The sequence below is a fragment of the Callospermophilus lateralis genome, chromosome 3, assembly GCF_048772815.1.
Source record: "Callospermophilus lateralis isolate mCalLat2 chromosome 3, mCalLat2.hap1, whole genome shotgun sequence".
Lineage (NCBI taxonomy): Eukaryota > Metazoa > Chordata > Mammalia > Rodentia > Sciuridae > Callospermophilus > Callospermophilus lateralis.
The window spans coordinates 185904301-185926436 of NC_135307.1; the positions used below are offsets into that span (position 1 = coordinate 185904301).

General features: G+C 45.1%; 1 long non-coding RNA gene across 1 annotated transcript; it reads left to right on the forward strand.

Moving 5' to 3' along the window:
* Nucleotides 1-1482: 1482 nt before the first annotated feature.
* LOC143394478 (uncharacterized) lies at nucleotides 1483-21839 on the forward strand. The gene is made up of 3 exons (XR_013090705.1): nucleotides 1483-2180; nucleotides 9209-9398; nucleotides 20629-21839. It is a non-coding gene; the product is annotated as an uncharacterized LOC143394478 (long non-coding RNA).
* The last annotated feature ends 297 nt before the right edge of the window (nucleotides 21840-22136 follow it).

Consider the following 22136-nt stretch of genomic DNA (forward strand, 5'->3'; position numbering starts at 1 on the left):
CCCCCTTCTTCCCCTTCCCCCTTCTTCCCCTTCCCCCTTCTTCCCCTTCCCCCTTCTTCCCCTTCCCCCTTCTTCCCCTTCCCCCTTCCCCTTCTTCCCCTTCCCCCTTCTTCCCCTTCCCCCTTCCCCTTCTTCCCCTTCCCCTTCTTCTTCTTCTCCTCTTCCCCTTCTTCTTCCCTTTATTCTTCCTCTTCTTCTTCCCCTTCTTTTTTTCAGTTATCTTACTTCTCAGCTTTAAATTTCCATTTTGATCTTTTCCAGAATCTTTACAGTCTCAGTGCTGTGATATTGGGAGTTCCTATGTGTGATATAGGGAGGTCCTATCTGTTCTTCTTTACACTTGTTTTCTTTTAATCCTTGAATATATTTATAACACCTTCTTTAAAGCCTTTTTTCTGTTAATTGCAACAACTGTGTCATCTTAAGTGTTGATTTCCATTGGCTACTTGTATTAAGGGTCACCTTCTCATGTTAACCCCTGAATAGCAGTTTTTGGTTGAATACTGGACATTATAAGTGGTAATTGCTCTGGATTGTGTTGTTTCTCTAATGTCGTTTTGCCTTAGCAGGCAGTTACCTTGACTGGTCATTAATTCCAAACTGTCTCCCTTTGATGAGCATCAGCTAATGTCTGCCCAGTTTGTCTGATTTCTGCCTGCTGGGTCCTCTGTAATCTGCCCCATGTGTGTGGTTTAGCAGACAGCCAAAGATAGAAGCAGATTTTATATGCAGATTTGGACCTTGCTTACTAATTTCTCCCATTACAGTTTCTTTAAGGGCAGGCTGCCCTCCAGTTTCTGCCTTTTGGTTGTTATCCATTCCTTCCAAATGCCTGTTTTTAATGTTTGTTAATATTCTCTCATTATTGTCTGTAGGAAGGTTAGTACAACTAAGCTTCTGTATCATTACTGGATTTTTTAAATAGTTTCTATTTCTTTGATGGGACTCCTGGTCTTCATTTAGTGTGACTGTCTTTTCCTTTTTAGTCCTTGGGCATATATATAATAGTCACTTTAAATTCAGTTTAAAGTCTGCAGATTCCAATATCTGGAATTTTTTTGTGGGTTTCCTTCTACTGACTGACATTTTTCTTGGATATGAATCACATTACCCTCTTTGTCCTTATGCTTATGCTTGTTTTGGTTTGTTTGTGGGGTTGGGATATACTTATGTGTGTTTGCTTTTTATTGTATCTTATTGATGAAGCTTTGTAAAAACTCTGGATTTTATTATTTTCTTCTGAAGAGTGTTGACTTTGTTTTGGGCAGCAGTTCATATTTGTGTTTCCTTACAGTAGTCAGCAGTTCTAAGTACTCACTCTTTAAACCACAAGTTACCAATGTTTTCTCTGAGCCTTAGCATCTCCCCTGTGCATGCATAGGTCAGAGGTCATTCTAGGGTTAGGATCTAATCACAGATAATGGGGCTCACAGAAAAGTCTCTAGCTGTAGCCTTCCTTTATTCCTAGGAATTCTACCCACTTCTAGCTGCCATGGCAGGCTCAACCTCTGACTTCAAAACAGTTAAATTGTTGCTTTTGTTTGAGACCTGACTACCTTATATGGCCATGCAGCCTAAGAAGTGCCCTCACACAAAAAATAGCACTTTATCCAGTGCATTTTTCTCATGGCAAGGGTCCCTCTCTTAGTTTCCTCTAGTGTTTCATCATTCCCCAGAGCCCATGTAGCATTTTATATGCCGTGACCTGCTATGCCTGTATGTCCCAGATTACCACCGTTTGTTCTCAGTGACATTACTTAGCCATTGTTGGTGTTAGTTTTTTCATCTGGAGAAGTGGGATAATATCCATACTATGGCGTTTTCCACCGTGTGCTCACGTGTTGGGCACATGGTGTGTACCTGGAAGATGATGGCTTGAGCTTTAGACAGACACTTATGTGACAGTGGAGAAATATCTGTCTATTGATCATATAATTTGATAAAATTCAAAAGAAGATGCTCTGTGTTTATCATTCTTGGCTATTTTGGCAATATTTTAAATATTTGCTTTTGGAAACTATCTTGTCATTGGTACATGTAATTTAGATATTTCGGTATTTCAAGTGATTCTGATTTTCTTTTTATTTATAGATAATCTGAGCAAAGACATACTTGAACACCTGCTCCTCCCTTGATTCTGTGAACTGTGTGGTGATGGGAAACACTTTCAAGTTCAGAAGGTAGGAACCTAAGAGTTTCAAAACTCTTTAAAAATCAAAAAATTCAGAATTGATTTCTCTAAAGTTTCTGTCTACTCCTTCAGTAGATGCACATCTGGAGAAAAGATGTAGCCAGTGTGAACTGTGTAGGGAAATATTTGGCAGTGTTCCACTTCTTGCTGCAGATAGGAAGTACACAGAGCCCTGGGGTGGGAGTGGATGGGACCCGCCTGCTGGCGGTGTAGGCCTCGCCACCCAGTGCTTCCGTTGCCCAGGTTTGTGGGGTCTTAGGTTTCCTGGGGTAGTTCCTGCCAGAACCCTCTTCTCTTTGCTGTACCTTCCAAACCCAATTCCAGCTTCCCACTTGGTCTCTTGTCACCTGGTGTCAGGTTCCTCCTGGAAGCTGTCATTGCCCCTCTCTCAATAGCCTCTGCTTTCACCTTGCTGCCTGCTGGCCCTGCTCCTCTAGCCCGTCCTCGTGATGCGTGGGCAAGACAACGGGTCTCATTTACCATGCAGAGAATGTGAAGGGGCTCTTTTTGCCCTATTGCTAACCAAATACATTATGTATCAAGATCAATTAGGAGCCAAACAATCCTAGAAGTTGGCATCTTCTCGTAGCTCTTGTGTTCTCAGTGCAGCAGAGGCCCTAGCCTGATGCTGTGTGGGCGGCAGGCGTGGTAAGTGCTTGTTAGTGCCCTGACTGGAGCCATGATTGCTCTCAGGGTTCCTGCTTGTTAGTTTTAAATTTGTTAAGACAAAAAGATAGGAATAATGTGGATGCCTTTTGCCTCTCTAAGGTGTGCGCTACAAATTTTGGTGTTATTTGTCATGCTGTTGGACAAGAAGCCACAAGAAATTTTCAGTACGTATAGTTTTGCCAATTATAATTGCTGATTCATTTCTTAGTGCACTTTCCAGATCATTTGTAAAGTTTTATATTTATGAGTCTGTTATTCTGGAATGGCAATTTAGTTCTGCCTTCATCAACTTCAGATTTCTCGACTTCTGAAATTCTTACTCCTGAGCACTAGGCAGCTGGTCTGGAAGTGATGGAGGCAGCCTGCCTCTACTGAAGATGTGGCAGCTGCTTCTTCTCGGGCCGCACTTCCTGTTTCTTCTCCCCATGGAAGTCACTCTCTGTCCCCTCTTCGCTGCTCTTCTGCTCACTCTCACCTTGCTTCTGGGCCTCCAAACCATGGATACTTTTTCTTGGTGTAAGCTGAAAGCCCAGAACCTTACTGGCCTCAGTCCCCTTCACAGACGTACTTTCTGCCTCACTTGCAGTCACCTGCTCTTTTCTATTTGGCCTTGGTGGGCTTCACCTCTGGATGTTCATCTGAATCCTGGAGAAGCTGGAGGAAGGAGGAGAGCCCACACATCTATACTTTTTATAAATCCCCATGTGATCCTGGTATATAACAGCACAGAGAGCCACTTCACCAGCCAGCCAGGTGACTTTCAGCTCCCTGAGGCTTTATGCTCTTCTGCCCTCTGGGCCTCTGCTCTCCCACAAGGGTCTTCCCTGCCTGATTGGACCTTCTGCACAGTTAAAACACAGCTTGGGTATGCTCTGTGGTGTTTTTCCTTGTCCAGACTCACCTGGCCACTGTGCCAGAGCCCACTCACTTCTCCCTGGGCAGCCCTCTGTTGAACTTTGTTCAGAGCACTTCATGCAGGTTTTGTGGAGAGGGACCTTGAGGACGGGGACCACATCCGTTAATCTTTGTCTCCACTGTGCCCACCTGGCAACTGGAGAGCTGCCAGGTGCTCAGAAGGCACTCACTTTCATTTGGCAGAGTGGACTACCTGGGTGGTTGGAAAAATTTAACCTTAGAAACTATAATTTTTGAATCGATTTTTAAATTTAGGTTTAGAAACTCACTTTGTTTTATTTGAAGTATAAGCCATGTCACCATGGTTGTAACCCAAGAACAATTTTTTAATGGGCTTGCTGCTTTGAAAATACAGTGAGTGTTATTCTCCACCTAATGTATCTGAATGAGGAGCAGCAGTGGCCAAAATGCTGATCTTTCTGTAGGCAGATAGTTCCATGATTGTATCATATTCCCCTTTGTGGAACACTTTAAGCTAATTATTTTACATTATGATATTAAAATCAAAGCCTTTTTAAAGGATAAATTTTAAAAGAAGATGTAATCATGACCTTCACCAAATATAACTGAACATATGTCAAAGATTATATTTTTAACTCATTGATTAATGATGGAAACCAGTAAGATAGTACAACCAGTTTAATGGAGAACTCAAAGTAGCACACGTTTGTAGTCTGACCAAGGAATATTGACGTAAACTTTGAGGGATTCAAAAGAGATAAATATCCAAAGTGATACCTGATTGCATTCCACGGGACACACTTGATCTTCTGTGGATAGGAATCGCTTGCATTGCCATTAGTTTCCGCTTAGGAACCACCATTAAGCTTCAGTTTTGTACAGTCTTTCTCTGTGTTTATAACAAATATCAGTTATATCCCCCCAACTTTTTTTTTTTTTGAGCTTTCCCTTGTATCTTGTTAAATTTAACCAAGTCCTACAGTGAAGTCAGGAGGTGAAGGATGTGTTTCTTTCTTCCACTTCTCTTACTTTCTCCTGTCTCCAGGGGTTCCTTTTAGACCAGGGTTGTTTCCCTCTTGTTACTACTTTGGGATCTGCCATCACTGTGCAGTAAGACAGGTTCTGCCCGTCCCCAGGGTACTCAGAGTTGAATAGTTACATTTTGTGTGTGTGTGCTTTGTTAGATCCCCAGATTTTTTGAGCTCTGCTTAGATAACATGGTGGGGCCCACGGCAAGCCTGTACTTCCTATGACCCCACCCATCCCCGCCCTGGGTCCGCAGAGCTCAGCTCTCCCCTCTTCATCAGGCTTGTCAGTGACCCCTGTGGATGGTGAGTGCTGACAGTGCTATGTCCGCCTGTCTCACTGTGTCCAGCCTCAGGGTTTGTGCCTATGTATTGTGTCCTTATAGTCCCTGGTTGGTGGCATAATCAGATTTAGACCATCTGAAGTCAAAATTAGGGCACCTGAAGTATCAAAAGTTTGGGAGTGAATATTAAGAAAGTGGTGCACACCTTATTATCTGCAATGAGCTCACTCTTGTCGAAGTCAGAATCAAGAAGGAAATACTAACCTAGTTGTTCCCATTTCTGTTACTGTTGTAAGTACACCATGGTTAATGCATTCTGCTTAAATACTTTATATGATCTGTCACTATTTGTTTTATAATTAATATTTTAGAAAAAATAAAAACTATATAGGGCTAAATTTTTGCTTATTTTCTGTTAGAAATTAGTTTATTGGGGATTTGTCTAATGCTCTGGATAGCGCTGAGTCCGGCAGACACAGTGGAGCAGATGTCTGGCGGTCAGCTGTCAGCAAGCCTGCCTCCACCGCAGGCTGACCCTGTTCACTGTACTGCACTCTGGCTTCAGGTGTGGCAGGCTGCCTTCCAGTGCCTGTGCCCCTTCATTTCCATCTTTGCAAACCCCTCCAGGGCTGGCCTGCATGTTCCAGAGAGTGGCACACTGAGCCCCCTCCACTAAGGCAGGACTGCTCTTGCCTCTGGCTGGCCCAGTCCCAGCAGGTAGCGCCTCCTGGCCAGGGTCAACACCAGGATCCAGTCGCACCTCAAGCACTCCCCTAAAATCCCCGCAGTTACTGTCTTGTCTTGAGTTTAGTGACAGTGACCTTCTGGGCAGGATGGAATATTAGAGCTTTAATTATGTAAAGAAGCAAAAAGTAATTGCAATAATGATTTTGAAACATGACTACTAGGTTATAAATAATGAAGCTACCATGTCTCCTAAATTTAGATAAAATATTCATTGAGAGTAGTGATTAAATAACCTATAAAGAAAAATTTCTCTTACTTTTTGATTAATGAAGTTCTTTGGATAGTTTACACAGGAAAAATGCAAAGTCTTCCAAGTGTGCTTTGGTGATGTAGGTGTTCTGTGCAAATAAGGGTGGCATTCTTGCCCACCTCTGAGGCCTGCAATGCTGTCTCTGGGAGTGTCCATCTTTTCTGTGGTGTAAGTGTGCCTACCAACCCAACGCATTGAGGTAATCCAGTGTTTGTCCACTGTTAGCGTCCTGCAGGCATGCGCTAGTGGGCACGCTACCCCTAAGCTGACACAGGTCATCCATCTGAAGATGGGGCCATCCTCCCCACCAGTCTGCTCCATCAGAATTCATGAAACACTTGCTGAATGTCAGGCCCAGGTGCCGCATCTTCCTCATCAAGATTTTCAGTGGCCAACAAATAGCCAGCTCTTGCCAGCTTCCACATGCTTTCTTTCCTAGTGCCTGCCCCCTAGTGGAAGTACTCATGAGCAGTAAGTGGGTACAACTTGTCCCTGAGGTGCTTCTGCAGTGTCAGGCACACTCTGCACTGGAATGCAGGGGAAGGCTCAGCCTGGCTGTCACATGATGTTCTTCATGTCCGCCACACTCCCAGTGGTTCAGAGGGAGTGAATTGGGCCTCTTACCTACTCATTACGTTTTAATCTGACACTGGGAGGCACACGAATGGTGGATGACCAGTTAGAGGAGAAGGAGAAGGACTGGGCTTGTGAGGAGGTAGGTCTCAGGTTTTTCCACGTCCCTTCCAGTCTGTCACATGACACTACAAGTTTGCTTCCTTCAGTTTAACCTATCGATTCAATAAGGCCTATGCAGATAGTGCCAGATCCACTCATGGAAGGGACATCAGTGGAAACTAGTGTCTCCTGCCGATCAGTAGCCCCTCTACCAGCCCCACAGAAAACCTGGGGGAAGGCCCTGCTGTGACTAGTGCCGCATTGCCCAAACCCTGCTCGGGGCTAGTGCCTTCCCAAAGCTCTCTGATATTAATGACCTCCCATCAGCAGCCAGCCTGCCCAAGGAATTCAAAGGATGTGTTCTCTAGTGTTCTTTATTGGCAAACTCCTGTCCCTGATATAAGCCAGGATGTAAAGCAGCTTCTGAGCGGGGCTTGGCCACAGGAAGAGGGCTGAGGCAGACCCGAGGCTAGATGTGAGAGTCAGGAAGTCCTCCCTGGTTTGCAGGAGCATAAGACGAATGGTCCAGATGTTCAACATAAAGGTGGTCTGTTGTCATTAAAGAGAATACTAGATGTTTCTGTGTTGTGCATTGCATGTGGCCCCTTCCTTCCCCCTCAGGCCTGCATATTGATGCATGTGTGTGCCTGAGTTTACATACACTATGCACATGTGGAGAAAACCGATCGGCTTGGTCTTTCCCTGGCCAGGACAGTTGGAGGTCTCCACGTGGGACTCTTGCAAGGACTGAGCCTCCTTGTTCTGCAGACAGACATATGCATCATTTGAAGCAGTTTTATAAGAAAAGGACAGTGCATGGACACTGATGTCTTTCCCCTGTTTGATGCCCTTTCTCGTTACAGGCAGCTAAGGGTGATGCTTCTTTTGGAGCTTGTTAACTCAGCCCTTGGCTGCACTCTGAGGTGTCTGTCTCTGTGTGCCTTGGAAGACTACAGCTTCATCTTGGGGTGTTTTTATTTTCTGACTAGAGCTCCTTTTGGCATCTGATCTGAGAGTCAGACCCTGCCGTCTATATCCATTATCATGACTCTGCTTTCTCTATGGTGCTGCTATATTTATACTCTTCCTTGAGTTGGAGAATTGGAAAAAAACACCACTTACTGCTATTGCTGGGTGAAGATTGGTGAAGCTTTCAGGAAGGGAAATGTGAAGGTCCAGTTAGCCCTGTGATTAGTCTTTGTCCTTAAGTTTATGGAGAGTATTAAATCAAGTTTTCTAAAGGAAAGAGCACATGTAACATGTCACTTCTAACAGGTGCAGGCAGAGGTCTGTTTAGAAAACACATCATGGGACCCACCCTGATCCCCAGCACTGGAGCTTGAGCTGGAGGCTGGGCACCTGAAGCTCTTGGAATCTGCTCAGGGGATTATGCAGGCAGCCCCATGTGGAACATGGCGAGGACTGGCTGAGGAGGAGACTTAGCCAGCTTAAAGCGTGTAGTTCCTGGGGACAGAGGAAATGTCTGTGAGAGTTGCTTACAGAGTACACCAGTACTTTGACCTGAGCTGTGGGGGATGGCTGGGAATCCACCAGCCAGGGAGGTCAAGGAGTGAGTTCCAGAGGATTCTTTCAGTTCTCTGAAACCATTGTTTGTGGCATCTTGTGTGCATGGCATGTGTAACTTCTTTGTAAGAAAGGACTTTTAGCTTTCCTTGGTTCTCCAAGGCATCTGTAACCCCAAAGATATAGGAATAAATGACATGTTTTATTTGTAAACTGACCATAACAGGAATGTCCCTTAGGCCATTGGGAAGGGCCTGGTGTGCTGCACTAAGAAGAGGAGACTTGCCCTGGGCACAGAGGAGAGCCAGCTGCAAGCTCTAATTATTTTAATGAATCTTGGGGTTCATAAAATTTAACTCATAGAAAACAGGATACAGGAAGTTGTGTGTGTGTGTGTGTGTGTGTGTGTGTGTGTGTGTGTTGGCAGGCTGGACACTGGAAGCATGCAGTTTTATTTTTATAGAAAAATATGTCAAATATATCATCTTTACTGTTAGGAGGTCTCTCCTAGTCATGCTATGGACAAAGGGGGGAAGCCCGGGCTTGGTGAGCAGGTCGTAACTCATCTGCTCACACACCAACTCACTGAGTGCGGGTGTGCAGGGCGTGCCAGGGGCAGGCCTCACAGAGGATGGGAGCATACTCTGCGTGGCATAGGCCTCCCAGGCTTGCTGCACAGTAGCATTGGGTTCTTTCTGTGAAAGCTGATGGAGTCCAACTCTGGCTTTGCCTGGCCGAGGCTTTTGAGTTCAAATTGGATGCTGTGTGTGGGGCTGGCCCTTAGTTGAAGTGATTACTGTAAGCGGCCCATTACATCTTATTGAGAACTCACTTTGAGACTCCAGAACCTTGTCACTCTGACGTGTTCAGCTTGGGAACGGTGTGTGTATGCGGTGCCCACTTCTCTGGAGTGAGCCCCCACAGGTCACATAAGCTATTCGGCTTCTTGACACTTCTCTTCCTGCAGCTCGAGTTCAGGTGTCGTCAGCTACTCTGAGCCACGCAGTATGACTCTGCAGATGACCCCAGCATAGGCCAACAGAAGGTCGAAGAGAAGGTCCGCTGCAGATCCCAGCTCTGCCTCTGACAGTCACATCCCCCTGCCAGCTTCATCATCTCGGAATGAGCTCTCTGTGGCCAGGATATTACAAAGCACAGTAAGTGTCTGCCCTATCCCTCAGCCACTGAGGATGTGACAGAAATCACAAAGTTGCGTTTTCTTTTATTAATATATCCCTGCAGAGAAGATAAATGGCAAGTTTCATTTCATTCTTAAGGTCATGTTTGGGATAACTAGACATCCAATCAATCAGGTGATTGATAACACTGATTCTCTTCCACAGAAACAGGGCGGGGACCAGAAAGTACCTTCCCTCTCCTCCAAAGATGACAAGAACTGATTCTTGGGAGAGGGGGCATTAATGATATAAATGTCTGTGTCACTGCTGACAGTCATTTACATCTTTTCATAATAGTGGAGGGTGGACTCATGGAATTCCTAGAATTTAAAGTTGATGGAGGCTTTAGGGAAAGATCAGTGCACCCAGCCCCTCACTGCACAGGGCTCCTTAGTCCAGGGTGTCCTGGCAGTGGTGCTGGCATCCTGCTGCTTGGAACATAGAGCTTGAGTCCTCCTGGAGTCCAGGGCCTGAAGCCAGGTCAGAGGGCCTGGATGTCTTTCTTCCTGAGTCTCTAGAAGCTTTCTAACCCTCTTCCACTGGGGTTCCTGAGCCGCCCTAAATCCTTCTAAACTTCACTGCGACCACTTTAAAATATGCTCTCCCGTGCCTGGGGGTTAGAGTGGAGCCTGAAAACCAGGGAGGGGTCTGTGATCGGGGAAGGAGCAGGGATGTTAGCCTTCTCTTCACCGTGGGCTGTGGTGGGCAGGCTCTTCAGACTTATGGTTTTCAGTGCCTGAGTGCAAATTGTTTCTCTGTTCACACAGTTTTTAATTTTGGCTTAGTGATTAAACTGACTTACCACCTCTCATACTCCATAGACCTGCTCCAGTAAAGCAAAGCAAAACAAAATTCATAAAACCTGATTATAAAATGTTTAAGAGTTGGTCATAGTTATCTTTAGTAAAAAATGAGATGGTATACTGGGTTGCTGTTTTTTCCTAAAAAATGGGCCAGAAAACTCATGCTGTTACCTTGTGACCTGACTGTAGTGATCATGGGGATAAAGTAGAAAGGTGTGACCATGCTGACCTTGATGTGACAGTATTTGGGCTTCTCCATTAGAGACAGACATGGAAAGGGAAAGAAACAAGCGCTTCAGGTTGGCTCTTGGGTGGATGGAAAAGCCCCTGTGCCCCTGTGCCTTCATTTTGTAGTGAGGAGCCAGAGCTGTGGACTTCAGCTCAACTTCAAGGTTCTTCTGGGCCCAGCCAGAGCTGCCAGTTGCAAAAGAAGGAAGAGGAAACAGACTCTTGAGAGGCTTGGACAGTGAGGAGAGAGCTCCTTCACGCCAGATGCTGAGACACAGCAGTGCCGTGGACAGAAAGCTCTAGGACTGGCCGCTCGGTATCTTTGTCCACTCTGCCAGGTGCTTGTGACAGTTCTGCCTGTCTCCCATTTGTCTCTTCAGAAGAGCAAGGTATCCTATGCCAGAAACCCACCTCACTGCCCTCTCCTCAAGGGCCCCTCTCTGGCCACAGCTGCACCATATATTTGTGGGTACAGAATGGGGGATGGTGTAGAAGACACCCATCTCCTCAAGCATCAGGATTCTGCAAGGAAGGGGGTGCTCAGGAGCCATTAGCCTGTTGCTGCGCTGGTGCAGGGCACTGAACTCAGGCACTGTTGGGGGCTGGCTTTGGTGGTTGGCTTGCACCCAACTTGGCTCCTGGTAACTGCTACACTCAACAGGACCCCGAGGACTTTGGATAATAATAATTCCAGCCACACACATTGTGAGTATATGTGAATTTATTAACTTAGAGAAAAAACCCTTAGGTTGTCATACCAGATGACCTCTGTTTTTATCTCGTATTCTGTTAAAATAAACAGTGTACTTCAGTGAAAACCTTGGCATTGAAAGTTCTGGTGGCATGCCTCAGAATGAACGAAGCATCTATCCCTGTATTAATCGACTTTCCTGGATCATATGTTGAGCTGATTTGTCAGAATCCATTAAGCTGGTAGACAGTATGACATTTCAAGTACAAGCTAGAAATCCACGTCATGGTTGAAGGAGAAGGTCAGATCCATCTCAGTTAATGTTAATCAATGATCAGAGACCAATATGTCACTGGTGAATGTTCTTGCTCATTTTAATTGTTAACCTAATGTAAAGGTTCATTAGCAAACACGCACAATGTTTGTCCACGTGGAAACTAAAAGCAGTTTACGGGGCGCATTCGCTGTCATCGCCATACCTCTTCACTCAGTTCACTGCCCCTTGCCCTCTGAGAGGTCCACTGGCGCTGCAGTAGCTATTCCCCAGAAAACTGAGGTGCTTGCCACTCTGTGGCTTGCAAACCTCATCCTTCCTCTGGGGCAGTCTACCCTTAACATGTGAATGTTATTGGAGGGTGCTGGAAGCCACACGGGGAAGGTTTTCAGGGCTCAGAGACTAGTACAAGTAGGCTCACATGGTTGGCACTCACCAACTTTAACAGTAGCTTTTGTTTTGTGTAAGGACCACAAGCAGTCTTGGAATTAAAATATGTGCAATCAATTTTCTCTAGCTCTTAAAATGACTGGCCTGTACCACATGATATCTAACTGTACAAAAGCAGTTTGTAACCTCTGGAGAGACATCATTGACTTCAGAGAATGTTCTTGGCTTAGGTTGGCTTCTTTCATTTCTTTGAAGGGGGAGTGGTCTGGTACAAATTGATAAATATTCCCAAACAACTCTGTAGGATCTTGGCAACCCCAGAAATGGAACCAGTGACCCTTTGGAGACTGAGCAGAGGCATGAACCCATCCCCTTGAGGAGAACAAATCTAAATTATAGGCTTGTTCCTCAAAAAAAAGAAAGAAAGAAAGAAAAGAAAAGAAAAAGAAAGAACGAGCAACTCAAAACTTTATTTTCTGAAAGTTAAGTTTAAGAATAGACATTGAAACCAAATAATTTTCTTCTATCAATATTAAGTATGTATCTTGGTTCATAACCTGTGTTGTTAACATTTTCTCTCTAACTTAAAAAGAGAAATTTTAAAGTAGTGTTTAAAATATTCTGAACAATCTATAATATTATTTTAATAAAGTTAATGTAAGAAATATTTTGACATCTTACTATTTGGTTTCTGTTTAATACAAATAATTTTTTTTTTTTTTTTTTTTTTTTTTGGTCAAAAGTCAACAGCTTCTTTGGTTGAACTGTGTATATTCAGTTTCTCTCTCTCATGGATTAGCTTCTGGTGCCAAATAAGTTCTCACACGTGTTCTAGATTATGGTGGAGCTTTGCCCTCACAGCAATGAATGTATGCAGGGGGCATCTTAGGGGTACCACCCATCTGTTGGAAGACAGTAATGACCTAGGTGTTGGTTGTGGGCCCTCGATTGCTGGGTGATTGTGGGAGAGAGTAGACAGCCCCCAACCTCAAGGTGGTTAACCATGCCAAGCAGCCAGCTACCTAGACTGTTCTTTGTGATTGCAGATAAGTTGTGGGCACCACTTGAACTTCCTCCAAAGCCAAAACCCATTCCCAGGAGAAAACAGGATGCTACCCCAAAGCCCTTTGACTTTGGGAAGGCCTCTTGTTCCTCCCCAAATTTCTGCTTTGTTGTTTTCACCTTTAAATTCCAAATTGCTTGTTTTCCTTTTTTTTCCCCTTTGACCCTCTTTCCTAAAGTGTAATATTTTCCTTTTTCTCTCATTTCCCAGGCTATAATCCCTCAGCTTCTGCTAAATCAGTTTGTGTCGATGACTGACCAAGTGCAGGCCCAGACGTAGCCAAACACTGTGCAGACAGCTTCCCAGGGGTGGCAGTGACCTGGGTAGGGAGAATTGGCACTGCCTGAAGGACACGTACAAAACACTGTCTTCATGCAGGTAAAGGAAGCCTTTTCAGAGGCAGGTGCAGAAAGAGGAGGGTTATTTAATTAGGAAGCAAAGGGAAGCTGCGGCCAGGCTCGCTGACCTGGATTTCCTGTGGATGCCGATCGGCGTGTTTACTGGTCTCTGATGAAATAGAGCTTTAAGTGGCTGACACCTGGCAGCATTCATTTTGCTCCAGAAATGCCATGTAAGATGTTGGGAACATTAAATTACATTTGCTTGTTGTGATCTGTGTATCTGCTCTGTACCCCTAGTGGAAGGTCCGTCAGAATCTTGCCTTCTCCGTTCATGAGCTGGCTGTGATTCTTGGGGATCAGTTGATGGCAGCTGACCCGGTACCTGTCTTCAGTGGATTTTAAAGGATCTTGTGCACAGGAGTTCTTAAGCATCTTTATGATTTTCTAAAGGCAGGAAGGAGGGTTAAAAACAAGCTCCCTCTTTCCAGTCAGTCGTGTTAAGCCCTGGATATGTCTGGAATCAGTGAAAAACAAAAAGAAAAAAATTCATAGTGCAGTTGTCTGTGTTTCTTCTGTTGAAATGCACCATCCCAAATCGTAAAGTGGATGTTGTTTTATCAATGGGCAATGCCTTAGCGTGTTTCCTCCCCAGCTCCTGTCCTTCAGGGCTGCAGTTCTGTGTAGGGTGTTATGGACGCACAGCTGAACACACTGGGTGCAGAAGAAGAAACCAGGCCCCTCGTGTGGCCTGACTTGCCTAGAGTCAGCTGGGGAGAGCCTGGGCCGAGGCCTGACCTCAGGTCGGCATGAAGGGCTTTCTCTGCAGGATATTGCTGCTTCCCGTCTTGCTTTTGTCTTGTCTTCTTTTTCCTTTTTCTTTTTGCTGTAAAGAAATGATGAGTGTAAAAACAAGCGTTTAGAAATGGCCTAGAGAAACTAATTAGTTGCATCCACTGACCCGGAGCTGCCCTTGAGGGAGTGCGCTCTCAGACTCCCCTTTGCTGGTGCTGAGCTGACTGCAGGAAGGCAGCAGCAGCACTGTCCGGTATAGCTGCATACACCGAGGTGATTGTTTAGGTGGGAAATGGCAGAAGGAAGAGACCCTGGGGCTTTTAGGAATACACAGCATAGGCGCCCACCAGGGAAAGACTGGGAGCGTCCTGGGCGAACTGATGTCAGTTGGCTGGGATGCCAGCTCACACACACACACCAGGCCATAGATGACAACTGAAAGGAGTTAGGGTATGAGGGAAAGGCAGGGTTCTTCCAGTGCCAAACCTTTATCTGAAACAAAATAAGAGGGGGCACTTGGGGTTATTTTGTAGGTTTATATGTTTTTAATTACATATACATTTTAAAAAAATAGTTTCTCCTGAAGACAAGAGGAAAGAATATCTGTATCAGCTTCAAGAATTTGTAGTGACCAATATCAGCAGGAATTGGAGGTTTTGACATTAACTAGCAGAGTAAGTAGAAACCTGTTCAGGGCAATGAGAAGGCAAATCAGAAGAAGTAAGTCTTAATTTTCCTACCTTATAATTGATTTCTAAACCAGCAGTAATAATGTTCTTTTGGATAAAGAGATTATGTTTTTATTAAGGTATAACCGAATTCCAAAGCTCTAAGTAACAAATATCACAATCTCTGGGGAGACATTCATTTTCACACAGAGCCAGGGCTGCAGGCACCCTGGAATTAGAGTGTTCTGCTGTTCTATAAGGTAATTTGTTTGAACCAAATAAAAGATGAATTGCCCACTCTTCAATATTTCCCTATTAATCGGAGCAGGTTTTGCAAAGCTTTCTTGAGCATTTTGAGTGCTGTCGGCTCTGCAGGGTACAACATGCTTTATGTACTTCAGCTGCTAAAGAAAATGGGGCGACAGCGAGATCTGAAAAGGTCTAACCCAGATGAGAAGATTATTAAATAAAAATGTCCCCCAAGGTGGCTTATATCTGTGCATCATTTCGTGTGTGGAGGAGTTATTCGATTCCATCTTGTGCCGACAGTAGGAATGTGCTGGGTTTTCGTGATTATGAAAGGGTGATAGCATCGTTTTAAGTAACTCCCCCTTCCCGAGGTGTATAATGCGCTTTTCGTGATGTGGAGAGGGTTTGTTTGTGTTGGCAGGGGTTTGGGTTTTAGTTCACGCCTTGTTGAGATTCATTTTGGTATCTTTAGTTTTCATTTTTCTTATCCACAACTCGAAATCTCTCCAGTCATTGTCTTCCCCGAAGAAATTCATCAGGCTTTTGCAGCCATTCAGGATATGATCTGGCTGGTGCCAGGGGCGAGCTGGAAGATTTTCTCTTTGCTGCGAGCTTTAATCATTATGCTTAATTTGAGAGATTGAGGCTCAGTCATTATGCCCGCTCCCCGCGCGCTGTGCAGAGCCAGAGGACGGCGGGCGGCTTCCACGGCGCCGCGTCGCCCTCTGGCGGCGGTGCGCGGCGGTGCGCGGCGCTGGCCGCCCGGCGTTATCGCTCCGCAGCGCCGATCTCCATCTCCGCCGCGCTTATTGCAGCCCGAGCTGCTGATAAGGATCCTGTGCTCCCGCGCCCGCGATACGGTGTCATTTTCCCCAGCACAGTGCTTTCCATATGAAAGTAGCACCTGCGCCCGTGGCTCGCGGCGCCGACCCCCCTCCCCGCCGCTTTTTCATTTCCTTTGGCTGCCTGGTGAAAATAATGCGGTCGGCTCCGCAGCCGCCCGGGCCGCGGGGCGCCGCGGCGCGCTGCGCCCGCTCCACTCCGCTCCGCTCGGTCGCCGGCTGGTGGCCCCGACCGGGTCTCCGGGCCGCGCCCCCCGCTCCCCCGCGGCCCGGGAGCCCGACCCGCTGTTCACGCTGTCGGATGGTGCGGGTGTCCTGGGCCGCTCGAGCGGTACCGGCTGGACACTAGGTCCGCGGCCGTCGTTTCCCAGCCTCTGTGGTGCGAAGCTGCATCTGCTTCCTTTTAGTTTGGTTTGTGAGCGTTGATTTTTGCCTCCACGTTTCTTAGCGTAGCCGTTTCGCGCGGCCTTCTGCTGTTTGCATTTTACTGACCGAGCTGGCGAGGTCTTGGTGCTGTTCGTTCCTCAGCCTGGCTGTTTTTATGCATAAGATTAAATGAGAGTGAGGAGAAATCAGTGAGGTGTTCTTTTGGACCAAAAGAAGTTTTTTGTTGTTGGGTTGTTTTTTGTTTGTTTGTTTGTTTTTTGTTTTTGTTTTTGTTTTTTTGCTTTTTGTTATTTTGGTTTTGTTTTAATTTCACACAGCTGAAGCTGATTTTGGACCTCCGTAGCCCCTGTGGCGCCTGTGATTACCAAATGCACGTTGCCCTGAAGTTGTATGCCGAGAGATTTCTGAAGTTGGTGGCTCTCCTTCCAACGAGGGAGGAAACACGGCCTTTTCTGTTTGGGAGTATTAAAAGCATTTGTGTGCAATGAATCAAAATGCATTCTGCTGTCATGTATAACTAATTAGAACAAATGAAAAACAGAAAAAAAATAAAAAGCAATGCCATTAAAAATCATCAATAAAAAAAAAAAAGCAGGAGTGTTTATCTTCCATTTTAACATCTGTATTTTTCATGGGGTGAATTTGTCAGTTTACCTATAAAACCAGCTTTTAAATTTTGAAATTAGGAACTGTGTTATATATAGTTTTATCAATTTTTGGAGTAGCTTTTTAAAAAATTATGTGCCTCAGTGATAGAATTTGTGGAAAGATCACTTTATATGTGAAACCCTTTAAGTAATAGCTGCTGCTTTTTATTTTTCTTTTTATTTTTTCTTTCTTTTCTGTTCTTTTCTTTCTTTCTTTCTTTTCTTTTTTTTTCTTTCTTTCTTTCTTTTTTTTTTTTTTTAATACTCTGGCATGGTTTTGTGAGGTGCTCAGTGTGCAAACTGGAAAGCCGGTCCTGTTTCTCATGGGCTTCGTACCAGCTGAATACCGACTGAGAAATCTCATTTGAAAATACTGATTTTCTGATGGCTCTAAAATCTTATGAAAAGTGACATGTTCTAAGAGGTAACAGTGTAGTTAGTTCTGATGCAAGAAGAAATGTTCTAAAATTTAGACCCCCAAGCTTGCTAATGCATTTTTCAAATGCCATTCTCCTCTTCATTTTTAATGAAGGGTTTTTTATATGTGTGTCTATATGTTTATTGCCATACATTTAAACATCTTTTTTCTGTGTTCTAATGATTACTGTGACAAAACCGACTTTTTCTCTTGCTTGTGAATCCGTGAGAAAGGTGGGAGGGTGACAGATGTCTGGTTTCTGTCTCACGGTCAGAGACGGCACAAGGCAGCATTTCTCAGGAGCTCCTCTGTGTTTTCGCAGGCCGTGGTGATTCTGCGTGCACTCTGGCCGAACAGTTCAGGGGCCTGGGGTTAGTCCCCTGCCCCCGGGAGCTGGTGGGGGCTCCTGCACTGCTCTCAATGGGTGGGGTAGGTGAGGCCCTGGGAGAATCCACCCCTGTATTGCTCTGCAACCTGATGACATCCTTTCAGCACAGAACCCCAGCCCCTGAGCCCTAGTTGGGAGCTCCAGGACATTCTGCCTGGACCCTTATCCTGCAGTGACGGGAAGCACCAACCCAGGGTCACCTTCCAGTGAGCTCACCCACCTGTGGATGGCCAGAATCCCTACTGTGTGCCAGACATCCTGTGGCTGCTAGCAGAGAACAAGCTCTGACTCTCCCACTCCCTTCATCTGGCCAGGTGAGGGCCATGCCCACCACTGCACCTTACTGTAGCCAGTGGCTTTGGAAAGAGAGGGGGTGAAAGGGCAGAGCAAGAGGTAGGAACAGAGCCTGTTTCACCTCTTCAGATACTTGAAGGTCATGTCAGTCTGTCAGGCTCCTAGGCCACGTGCTCTACTGAGTGTTGGAAATGGGGGCATGTGTTTGGCTGGGGACAATAGCAGTGATGAGGGTTTATTGCCATTTATTGAATACTTCTTTAGTGCAAAGCATCTCATCACATCAGATTCTCTAATAGAGCTACTGTGTACTGAGCATGCTAGAGTCAATTTGCCTTTCCACTCTTGTTTTAGATAATACATTTCAGGCCCAGAGAGGTTAAGTAACTTACTCAAGATCACACAGGAAGTGTAAACTCATGATTTTTGTTTTCTGCTGGTGTTATTTTAAGCATTGTAACTTTACTTCATGTACCTTTTCAAGCATATACAATGGTGTAATTCATCTCCTTGAGCCCATCACCCAGCTGCACTGATAGCACAGTGACTCACACCATGGTTGGACCCTACCTGACCCCAAACCACAAATCTCCTTTCCTCCCTCATAATCATCCCCAACCAAAGGACTCATAAACGCCCCCTGTAGGACTGGAAGGGAATTGTGGGGTACTGGGCCATTTGCTTTGAAAAATGCCAACTCCCAAACTGCAGAAGCATAAATAATTTTGCTTTTGCTTTTTAATTCTCTATCTGGATTTAGAAAATCAGTGAGAAACAAAAGGACATCACACCAACCAATTTTGTTCAAGAAAAATCAATGAGATTTATTGTTGTTGTTCTAACTAATTAATTATTCAGGTTTTAGAGCACCCACAAAAGCACAACCCAAAAGGCTCACTATAAGGTCACTTGCTGCCTCCATTGCCTTTGATAAGTGGCAGAAGGCAGTGGGTACCCTGTAGCCAATTGTCCCTCTGGGAGTCTTGAGAGGACTGTTCAGCACAGCTCTTGGGAAGTGTCCCTAGGGAGATGGGAGGGTTACTTGGAGCAAGACCCTCTGGTTGAAGCCCAGGTCTACGACTTTGCACCAGTGGCCTGGGGCAGAGCAGCCTCACTGTGTCCCCCGTGCCTGTTGCTGAAGGGCTCAGAGGGCTAGGGCTGCTCAGCTGGGCAGGACAGTGCCTGGCGCCTGTCTGCTAGCTGTGGCTCCAGTGCCACCCACCAGGGTCCAGATGCCCTGCAGCAGGAAGATCTCAGGGCATGTTCCCACCCAGCTGTCATGAGACCTCCAGATGTCACCACCAGATTGGATCAGAATTCTCTCACTCTAATACTAGGCTAATTTTGCTCTCCTAGGGGAGTCCTGAGGATTAAATGAGGGGATATACATACAGCTGGCCGGGGAAGGAGTGCGCAGGAGCTGGAGATGCTGGAGGAGCCTGCTGCGCAGAGAGCCACACCCTGCATCAGAGCCTGTGCCCTGGTGGATAGCAGAGGTGGGGTTCGAACCCTTCGTGGCCAGCCACACGCAGTGCGGCAGCACCCTGCTCCATGCTTTGTGCAAAGGACTGCACGGTTGAGGACAGTGAGGCTTGGAAAAGTTAAGCCATAAACCCAGGCCATGTCGCTGGTCAGTGGCTGAATGAGGCTGAAATATTAATGGTATTTCTAACCACATTCAGTGCTGGGATTTTGAAGCTCACGCGCGCACACACGCGTATACCTTAAACCTACAGATTCTGAATTCTTCGGCACTACACAAGTTTTTAGAAAACAGCTGGACAAGTCGCTCCTTTGGCTTCCCTGCTTGTTGCCACAGGCAGTGGTGCAGGAGGACCAGCTTGCAGAGCCCCTGCGTCCCAGCCTCGGGGCCTCGCTTAGGATCCCTCACTGCTGGCCAGAGCTCCGCGGTGGACACTGCTGGACAAGGGTGCGCCCTGCGCTTTTCCAAACTTACACACTTCAATAAACCATCAGTTGTTAAAGGGGGAAACTGGACTTCCTCTAGGAAATGATGGCAAGTCGTGTGACAACACAGTTCCAAAGTAGTAGGTGAATTAATAGACCAACTTTTGTGCCTAACAGTTATTATTTATAAAACAGCTAAGGATATAAATGCAATTAGTCTTTATGTTTGATGAACATATGCTAAAGTACAAAATATCACGTGGTCTTCTAGAAAGGAGGGACACTTGTAAATTTTGAGGCATGATGTAAAAGTTAGTGACTTATGCTGTGACTTCTGTTCCACTGCAGCGGAGGTGTGTGTTTACTAAGAAGACACTCCTACGCCAGCCTGGTTGGTTATTTTAAACCTGAGCAAGACTAAGTTAATAAAATCTGTGTGTTCTTTGAATGGTTTATTTCTATACCCCAATATAGGGAGAGGTTATATCCTTCCCTATACCTGTACCTCTGCCCCACCCACGAGCAACTGCCCTCCTCCTGTCTTCCACCTGGTGCCAGTTCTTTTGTATTTCAGGGAAAACAAGTAATATTAATTTTTTTTACTTACTATAATTTTTTAAATATGCAAAACTATTGGGAGTCCATCTTTAAAAGTTAGATACTTATTAATGAAGGCATTTTGTCATTTGAAAGGACGTCTGTATGACTATTCTATTAAAATGACTTGTTATCCTGATGTGGTTTAACAACAGCAGCAGCAACTAGAGAATGTGTTAAGACACAGTTCATGGCACATGTGATACGAACTTGTGATTTCTCTCCTCAGGGTATTTTAGAAATGCAAGTAACCCTCATCTTGAAGTTGCTGGAGAGACCGTCTTGGCTTTGCAATCTGACCAGGACCAAGATGTTTCCTTTTTGCCACCCTAGAACCAAGCGACAGAGTCTTCTGGACCCTACTGCACCAGGAAAACAGGATGGACTCCTCTGGGAAGGTTGTTTCATGCCTGGCACCTTTGGCTTCTGACCTGAAGGGGAACTGATTGTATTTTATCTGCTGAAGAAGAAAAGATTTCTGAAACTTCCACATTGTGCACCCAAATGACAGACCCCTTTCCTGTCTGAGGCTCCCAGACTGAATCTCAGTAGGGTCTTCAGTGCAGATAGCTAGGCCTGTGCCACATTCCCCAGCCCCACAGGCCTGACCCAGGACACCTTGTGGACAGGGTGCAGGCCTGCCAGCAACTTGTTTTGTTCAAGACAGAATATTCGTGTCTCCCCTCCCGATCGCTTATTAGAAGCTCTGAAATCTTTACTAGACTTGCATATTTGTTTCCCTTTTGCTTTTATATAAAATATAGTTTATGGTGTTATATTTGTTTTTAACTGAGATATTGTACATATGTAAATATCTTTTTTTATTTTTAGATAAGATCTCATGGTTGCTCAAGCTGGCCTTGAACTTGGGATCCATCTGCCTCAGCCTCCCAAGCAGCCGGGATTACAGGCGTGCACCGCCATGCCCAGCTTGTAAATAGCTCTTGACAGGAAGAAAATATATGAATGTAATATTAGCTTCCTATCAGTGAACTGAACAAATATATCATTGAAATTTATGCTGCAATCTGAGTTGCTGCAAACATAGCCCAGTTTGTTTACTTTTGAAAAATGTGACAAAGCTACTAAGAATGATTTATGGCAGGCTTTCTACTACTGTGGTTGGGACTTCTTAAGCACTCACCCTCTGCTTCTTCCTGGAACTCTCCTCACAAAGATAGCGTTGGTGTAAAGCTGAAGGATTTTTCATTTTTGTACAGATACATTGTCGACGTTTAAGAACTTGAGAGGGAAGTAGATAACTGAGATGCATGGATATCAACTTTCATGCTTTGGAATACTAAAAGATAGGAAACCATAGTTCTGATCAGAACTTGCCCACAAATACCAGTGATTCTGGGGGGTTAAATCATGTACTCTTCAAATTGATGTAAGTACACCGAACTTAGATTTCATGCTTTTAAAATTTAGACTCAAATGCTTTAGAATTTAAACAGTTTTTTCATTAGTTAATAATTCAAGGTTCTGTAAACATTTGATTAAACTCTGCATGCATATGTCATTGTTCTTGTTTTTCTGTTTATCTTCTCAACAATGGGCCCAGAGAAGAAGGAAGAGTAGCCCACGGGGGATTTAGGAACCAGCTGCCAAGGGCCCTCTTTTCCTCTCTGATCTTTTTTTTTTTTTGTATGTCTTTTTCTTCTTTTTTTAAATAAAATTTCTGAAGCTACACATTGAATTTCCTGATATAAAGGATACCTCCTTCCCAATCCCCAA